This window comes from Danio rerio, chromosome 9, assembly GCF_049306965.1.
Source record: "Danio rerio strain Tuebingen ecotype United States chromosome 9, GRCz12tu, whole genome shotgun sequence".
Taxonomy (NCBI): Eukaryota; Metazoa; Chordata; class Actinopteri; order Cypriniformes; family Danionidae; genus Danio; species Danio rerio.
Window position 1 is genome coordinate 35,440,977 of NC_133184.1, and position 7,649 is coordinate 35,448,625.

A 7,649-nucleotide genomic window follows, 5' to 3' on the forward strand; every position below is an offset into this window, starting at 1 on the left:
AATTAAGGGTTTGTGCCTTTAAAATATCCCATTGTCAGATTTTTATCCAGCTGTTTCCATAATACTGAGAACTTTGATTAAAAAAATACTTTTCATGAACACATGAAATAAATGCAGAATATTCAATAAACAACAGCAAATAATGACTAACATACAAGTTTTATTGGCATCAGTTGTTCAATTAAGTGCCTTTAAAGGGGTTGTTCACCCAAAAATGAAGATTCTGTTATTAATTATACAACCTTGTGTTGTACCAATCCCCTGAGACCTTTGTTCATTTTCCAAACACAAATTAAGATGAACTCTAAAGGGTCCCTCATCCTCTATAGACAGTGACAGTTCCAGAAAAGGCACCAAAATTGGAATTCTTAGACAATGTTCTTGGTTCCTTTTCTGGACTTTGACCATTTCAGCAATCAGCACCTTTGCTGTCTATAGAGGATGAGGGAGCTATCGTTTTTAATCTAAAATATATTAACTTGTGTTCCAAAGATGATCCAAAGTGTTAAGAGATTGGAACAACATGAGGGTGAGTTATTAATGACACAAGTTTGATTTTTATATATATTATACACTCATTTACTCGCTGGCCAGTTTATTGGGTACACCTGTCCAACTGCTCATTAACAAAGATTTCTAATTAGCCAATTACGTGGCAGCAACTCAATAGATTTAGGCATGTAGACATGCTCAAGTCGATCTGCGGCAGTTTAAACCAAGCATCCAAATGGAAAAAAATGGTGATTTAAGTTACTTTGATTGCAGCATGGTTTTTGGTGCCAGATGGGCTGGTCTGAGTATTTCAGAAACTGCTGATCTACTGGGATTGTCATGCACAACCATCTCTAGGGTTTACAGGGCATGATCCGAAAAAAGAGAAAATATCCAGTGAGCGACAGTTATGTGGGCGCAAATGCCTTGTTGGTGCCTGAGGTCAGAGGAGAATGGCTAGACTAGTTCAAGCTGATAAAGAGGCGACAGTAACTTAAATAACCATTTGTTACAACCGAGCTATGCAGAAGAGCATCTCTGAATGCACAACACCAACCTTCTAATGGTTACTTGCAGCAGGATATATGTCATAAAGCACAAATCTTAGGCTGGTTTCTAGAACATGACAATGAGTTCTCTGTACTCAAATGGCCTCCACAGTCACCAGATATGAGTCCAATAGAGCACCTTTGGGATGTGATGGAACAGAAGATTTGTATCATGGATGTGCAGCCGACAAATCTGCAGCAACTGCATGATGCTATCATATCAATATAGACCAAAATCTGAGGAATACTTCCAGTACCTTGTTGAAACTATGCCATGAAGGATTAAGGCTTTTCTGAAGGGAAAAGGGGGTCCAACCCGGTACTAGTAAGGTGTACCTAATAAATTGGCCGGTGTATATACATATATATATATTCAAGTGTGCATTTTTACAAATGAAGTGCAGCACCAAACATGATCAGACCGCACACACAAACCATCATAGTAAGCTGGAAATCTCTAAGAAAACAAATCCTGTGTTAAAAGTTCAGCCAGGCCAAGGTTTACTCAACATACAGTAAATTAGCTGCAAGACTTGGTGCAACCCCACAAATGTTCTCACCTTCTATCTCTCGACCCCTTGACAGCACCATAATTAACAACCAGCAACTCCTGTTCACACACTGCAAATCTGAATTGAAGTAGATTAACGCAATGCTAATTCAAATAGGGCCGATCGTGACAACAGTGTTGGGTTACACTGCCAATAGCTGGGTATTTTAGCGAAGCATACACATATAGGCATGCACAGAGTAAAAATAAATCATTTCTGTGAATCCTTTCTCTGACTGCGAGACAAATGAAGACTGCCGCTGACCTGGTATGTCAGCACGAGCAAAATAGCCTTAGCAGAGATTTCCTCCAAAAGCTTCCCATCCTGGAAATGAGCCCCTCTCATGCCTATCCATCATGTTTTTATTGTATCCAGGAGCATCTGCAGTCTTTCAACACTCAGCTATTCTTTCAACTTCCGTTTTGCAATTTGATGTGGCACAAGTAAGTGATTTACAGTCTGCATTTGTCTTCTCAGTTATGTCCATTTCATAGTCTTTCATTTGCAAAGCTTTTCTAACTGAAAGTTTCTAGAAGGACAAATGGGGTGAGCATTGACAACATACATTGTGTTTGCTTTGATGTCTTCTTGCATGACAATTTATCCTTGTATTTCATCCACTGATTCATATCTGTCTCCATGTCAATTGGCTTTTATTTTTACCCACAACAGTCAGATTGAGGGTTACAAAGCAGAAGAACGAGCCAAAGTTTACAAGGATTTGATCATGAAGTCTCATTTTAAACTACATGACTAAAGGGTCTCATAATTTTGGGTGATTTATAGTAAAACAATGCACGCTGTAGCACTGTCTTCCAGAAACGAGCTCCTCTGGGAACACTGACCTGGATGAAAATAGTCCATAGTCTTAATTTACAGCCAGTGTTGGAAAAAAACAACAACGTTATTTCCTCTAGCTATTTAAAACAATACTTGCCAAAGACAACCTAACATTGATCACTGCACCAGGTCTCGCAGACAAAAAACACATACATACTAAAATAAGTACTTTGCAAGGAAATAACAGGTAGAAATACAGATAAAATTCAAGCGCTCAGGAGTCAGTGCAAGAGAAAAGAAGGCCATCTAAAGGCAAAACAGAGGAGAATGTAACTGTTTCCCCATGTGTACCTGGGGCTGCGACTGGCCTCCCAAAAAGACTTAATTTTGCCTGTTTACTATCGCCGTGCCAATTCCTGTAGGCACTCTTAATTCTCTAGCTGGAAAAAGGACAAGCAAAATGACTGTCCACTATGTTCCTCCAGCTAAATGAAAACCCATTTTAAAAATTAGAGCAGTCTTTTGTTTAATTATGTTTCTTAAGCAATTGCTGGAAGTGCTGTGTTGTATTAAATAAATTAAAATAAACTACGTATCAGATGCTATTAAAAAAGTAGTTTTGCCCATTGGTTGATATCACTTCATTTTAGATTCACAGTCTGGATATGTTTTGTGATGTTTGTTTAATTCCATATAGTGTTGAAACACTAGTTGTGGACTACGGTACTGTACTTGTGTACTGTTTCTGACATTTCCAACTACTGGCCTGGGATGCATAATACAGCATTTTGAACCATTTTTCAAGGATACGTGTAAATGGAGAACATTTTTAAAATGTCATGTGTAATGGAAAAAACATGCTGTATTTAGTAAATCATTGTCATGTAAGCACATAAACTATTATGAAAATATAATTGCCATTTTATGAGGTTCTCTTGTTCACTGTCATCCCAAAAAGGCCTCTTGAAGATGATTTAAAGGGATAATTCACCCAAGACAGAACATTCTGTCATCATTTACTCATGATTCACTTGTAACAAACCTGTTTCTTTTTTCTGTTGTACATAAAAGAAGATACTCTGACAAATGTTGTTAACTGTTGTCCGGCATTAAAGAGACCCTATTATGGGTTTTTGAAAATGACCTTCCATGCAGTGTGTAACAAAGCACTAAGTGAATGAAAACATCCAGCTGAGGGTTAAATCTGAAAGGGCACCTTGTTTAAAAATATGGATTTTGCGTTCGTCCTGATCTTTTGCTTTTTGGTATTAATGTCAGCACAAAACAATGCCAAATATGAACTGCTGTGTCCGGTAAAACGTGAACACGCCTTTCCCTTCAGACACTTGAAGAGTACGAGAGATCATGGAATTGATCATGACGTGAAAATGGTGATCACTGACACATAGAGATACGGCTGTGGTGATCAAAGGGTTTAAGTGGTGCTGTCAAATTTTAAAATAGTTCAACTTTTGCCACTGTGTGAATTAATACTGATTGTGTGTCATTGGCATTACTTTGGGTTGTGGTTAAGAAAAGAGTATATGCTGGTGTTTAACTGCATTGCTTTAATGCATTCATGCATTGATCTTGCACATATATACTCTGTGCTCTATCTGTGCTGGGCGTCTCTCTCCATCTCGTGCTGAACACAGTTGACCATTCACAACAAACTGAGTGATTGAACCAATCAGTGCAGATTAGCCTCACGCAGAGGGGTTTGGGAACAAATGAATCGCTGAAAAAATCATATGGGAGTCGTTGGGATATTTTTTTTTGACCTTGCAAGCATATCAGCCCTATAAAGATCTTATAAAGGTTTGGAACCACTTAAGGATGAGAAAACGGAGTATGTTTTCATACTTGTTGGTGTGAACTAACCCTCTAATTTCTAAATCAACAATGTCATATCAATAAATAAATGGCAATTCTGGTAAAGTAAGACCGCAACAACAATAGTATGTGTTGATCTCTAGTAACACACGCCAAATGCATGACTGTTTTTAAACAGTGAACACTCCACCTGTCTGCCATTGGTCAGTTAAAAGGGTAGCTACGCCCCAAAGACATGTCATTGGCTGAAACATTGCTGTGTCTGGCTGCCTAAATAAACAGCAATATATTATTATCAGGAGAAAACACAACTTTGTTTAGACACATTTTGGGAAAATCAACCTCCAAATGGTGAACGAAGTTCTCTATTTATTCTTGTAAATGGCTGTTTTAGCAATTGGGGAGGAAAAGCATACACCTTTCAGCTTTAGGAGAACAGATCGTTCTTTTTTAATTATTTGGTCTTTGTGCTGATCTATCCACCACAGCTTGGTAGCTGTTTAGTGGTTAAATATTTTTTTTCACACTCAAGACCTCGGATCTGTGTCTGTAGTAGTAAGCCCCTTTGGCTTAGAAATTATTTGCTAAAGAATTAATAACTAGACCAATAGACTTTAATACTATAATTAGAATGTTCAGCAACCACCAATGGACCATTTAAAAATTCATTGGAGATCTTTTGCACTAGAGACTTTTATTACATTTTCCTGTGCAGAACCTTAAGGAGACTCAACGAGAGACTAAATAAACATCAGTTAAACGAGAGGCAGGATATATTAAAACGATGAACACACCATTGGTTAAAGTTCTGAAAAGCATCTTTAAACATTTTAATTGGTGTCCGTGGGTTTTTACAAATGTATGCAACATACTTACCTCAGCTTGCTTTAGGTGGATTTGACCCTTCAAATTAGACTCTCAAGACTTTTTGCCACAAACATTACGTGGTCACATCACCTGAAATTTTGTGGTTGAAATTTGGTCACTGGATATAATTGGATAGGATAGGAATCCAAGCACTCTGAGCGAAAACATTCCACACACAGATTTTGCTCATGTTAGGGTTTGCCAAGCGAATGCGCCTTGCCAGTTGATTTGAAAGTGATTTCTGTTTGAGTTGAGCAGTATGGAGGCCTGCACAAGTGCCCATTGTACAAGCAGAAAAAATACATTACATTATAGCCACAATTAAAAACCAAAAGCCACAGTTTGAAAACAAATGCTAATACTATTAATTTCAAAATTACAAGTATAGAATTTGTTATCTTGATTTAATTAATTAATTTGTTTTAAATGATAGTAGCCATGTTTAAGTAATTCATACTATTTTAAACAATTCAATAAAGCAAATTATTTATTTAATAAAACATGCTGACATATTAGTAAGTTGTAGGAAGAAAATAAATAAATGCTACCATATACATTTTTCTTCTGCATGTTAGTGCTTCTTCATACATTGCTACATTTTAGCAAAGTTAACAAAAAATTGTTTAATATTATTGTTGTTAATAACAAAATTAAGATTTATTTTAGGATTTCATTGTTTCTGAGTGATGCTTCAGACAGACGTGAAAACAACTGTGATGGTAATGTTAGGGTAATAGTTTATAAAGCATTGTTCATCCAAGAAATTAAATTTGCTAATTTAGTTAAAGGCCGTTTAAGAAATTTTTTTTTTTTTACTTTTAGTAATTCAGATTTGGAGGCGACACATGGTGGCTCAGTGTTTAGCACTGTTGCCTCACAGAAAGAAGGTCGCTGGTTCGAGGCCAGGCTGGGTCATTTGGCATTTCTGTGTGGAGTTTGCATGTTCTCTCGTGTTTGTGTGGGTTTATTCCAGTTTTCCTCCAGTTGTCTGTAGTGTATGTGTTTGAATGAGTGTGTATGGATGTTTCCCAGTACTGAGTTACAGCTGGAAGGGCATCCGCTTTGCAAAACATATGCTGGATAAGTTGGCAGTTCATTCTGCTGTGGCAACCTCAGATGAATAAAAGGACTAAGCTGAAGGAAAGTGAATAAATTAATAAATTTTGAAACGGGATCTCTGGTTTACGTAACGCAAGTAAACAGTTGCCGTTAGAGAAACCATAAAAAGACACACCTAAATTAATACTTGTGGCTCCTGATGATGCACTGAAGTCTTAGGGTCCATTCAAATATTGCGTTTTTTGTGCGCTCGAGTTCATTATTTCAAATCTAGACACATAATGTGCACACGTAAATAGGATCATTTCACTCAGTGGTCATCTTTGAAACTCTTCTCGGGCATTCTGTCTGAATAGGGAAACATCAAATTATCCAAAACTGTTTGCCAACTTATGAATACACTACATATTTGGAACCACCAACAAAACTGAACAACAGCTGTCTCTTAATTAAGTTTAGTTTCTAAACGTTTGAATCAAATAAATCAGCATTATTTTGCCCGAGTTAATGCGCACACGCTTTTGAAAAGAATGTGATTAACCTTATTTCTGTTTGTTCTACGCATTATCAACCACTGAATAATGATCATCTGATCACGCTGGTCTTCTGAAGTAATTCACAACTCGGTCTTGATGTCGAGTCTCCTCCAGAAATAACAGTGACTCTTTGTTTACAAGTTTGTTGCATTTGAGTAGTTGCTGTCATATAATGTGCGTTTAACAGGACAGACTAAATCTTTTGTTCTTTTGAAAACTTTTGTTTTTGAGTGTAGTGGGTTCATTTAAAATTACAGATTTCAAGCTTTATGTGTAATGTGTATATATGTCTGTGAAGCAAGTAATCGTTGAGATTCATCTGGTCTGAGCTTCATATGGTCTTAACTCCTTCCACGGAGATAAGTTAGTCTATAGTAATCGATGATTTGGCTCCTGTAGGTGGCGAGGCTTCATTTGCCATATTGATTTCTACACTTTTCCGCATTCAAAACTATACGAGTGACACGTCTTGTGTATTCTGTAGTCTTTGACTTGGTGCAGTGCGCTCACTTTTTACATGCACACATAATGTATCAGAGCCACAGAAAAGGTTTGTCAGTGGTGATTCCTCGGAGAGCATGGCTGATGGTTGCTTAGCACAAGCTAAAAAACACGTTGAAATTGGTGAAGGAAATGATGCACATCATTTTTACCACACGGTTTTAGACACAATATGTGAACAGCCCCTTAAAAAGCGAAATAATTACTGCAAGAAACGGAGCATCATTTACATTATATAGTTTTTAAAACTAAAGATCATGTACATTTATTTAGTAGATTTGGTTTTGCAGATCAGTTTCTCGTTATTGCCAGTGAAACACTATCATTTTCACTACAATGTTGTCACATGATTTTTAACGACTTCAGAATGTGGTTTGTCCGACCAGATCCCAATTTGGACCTTTTTCTTTTCATCGGTATTAAATGCTGACCACAGAAATGGATGTTAATACCAGATGTAACCGGGGGTCATTGTTACAGTC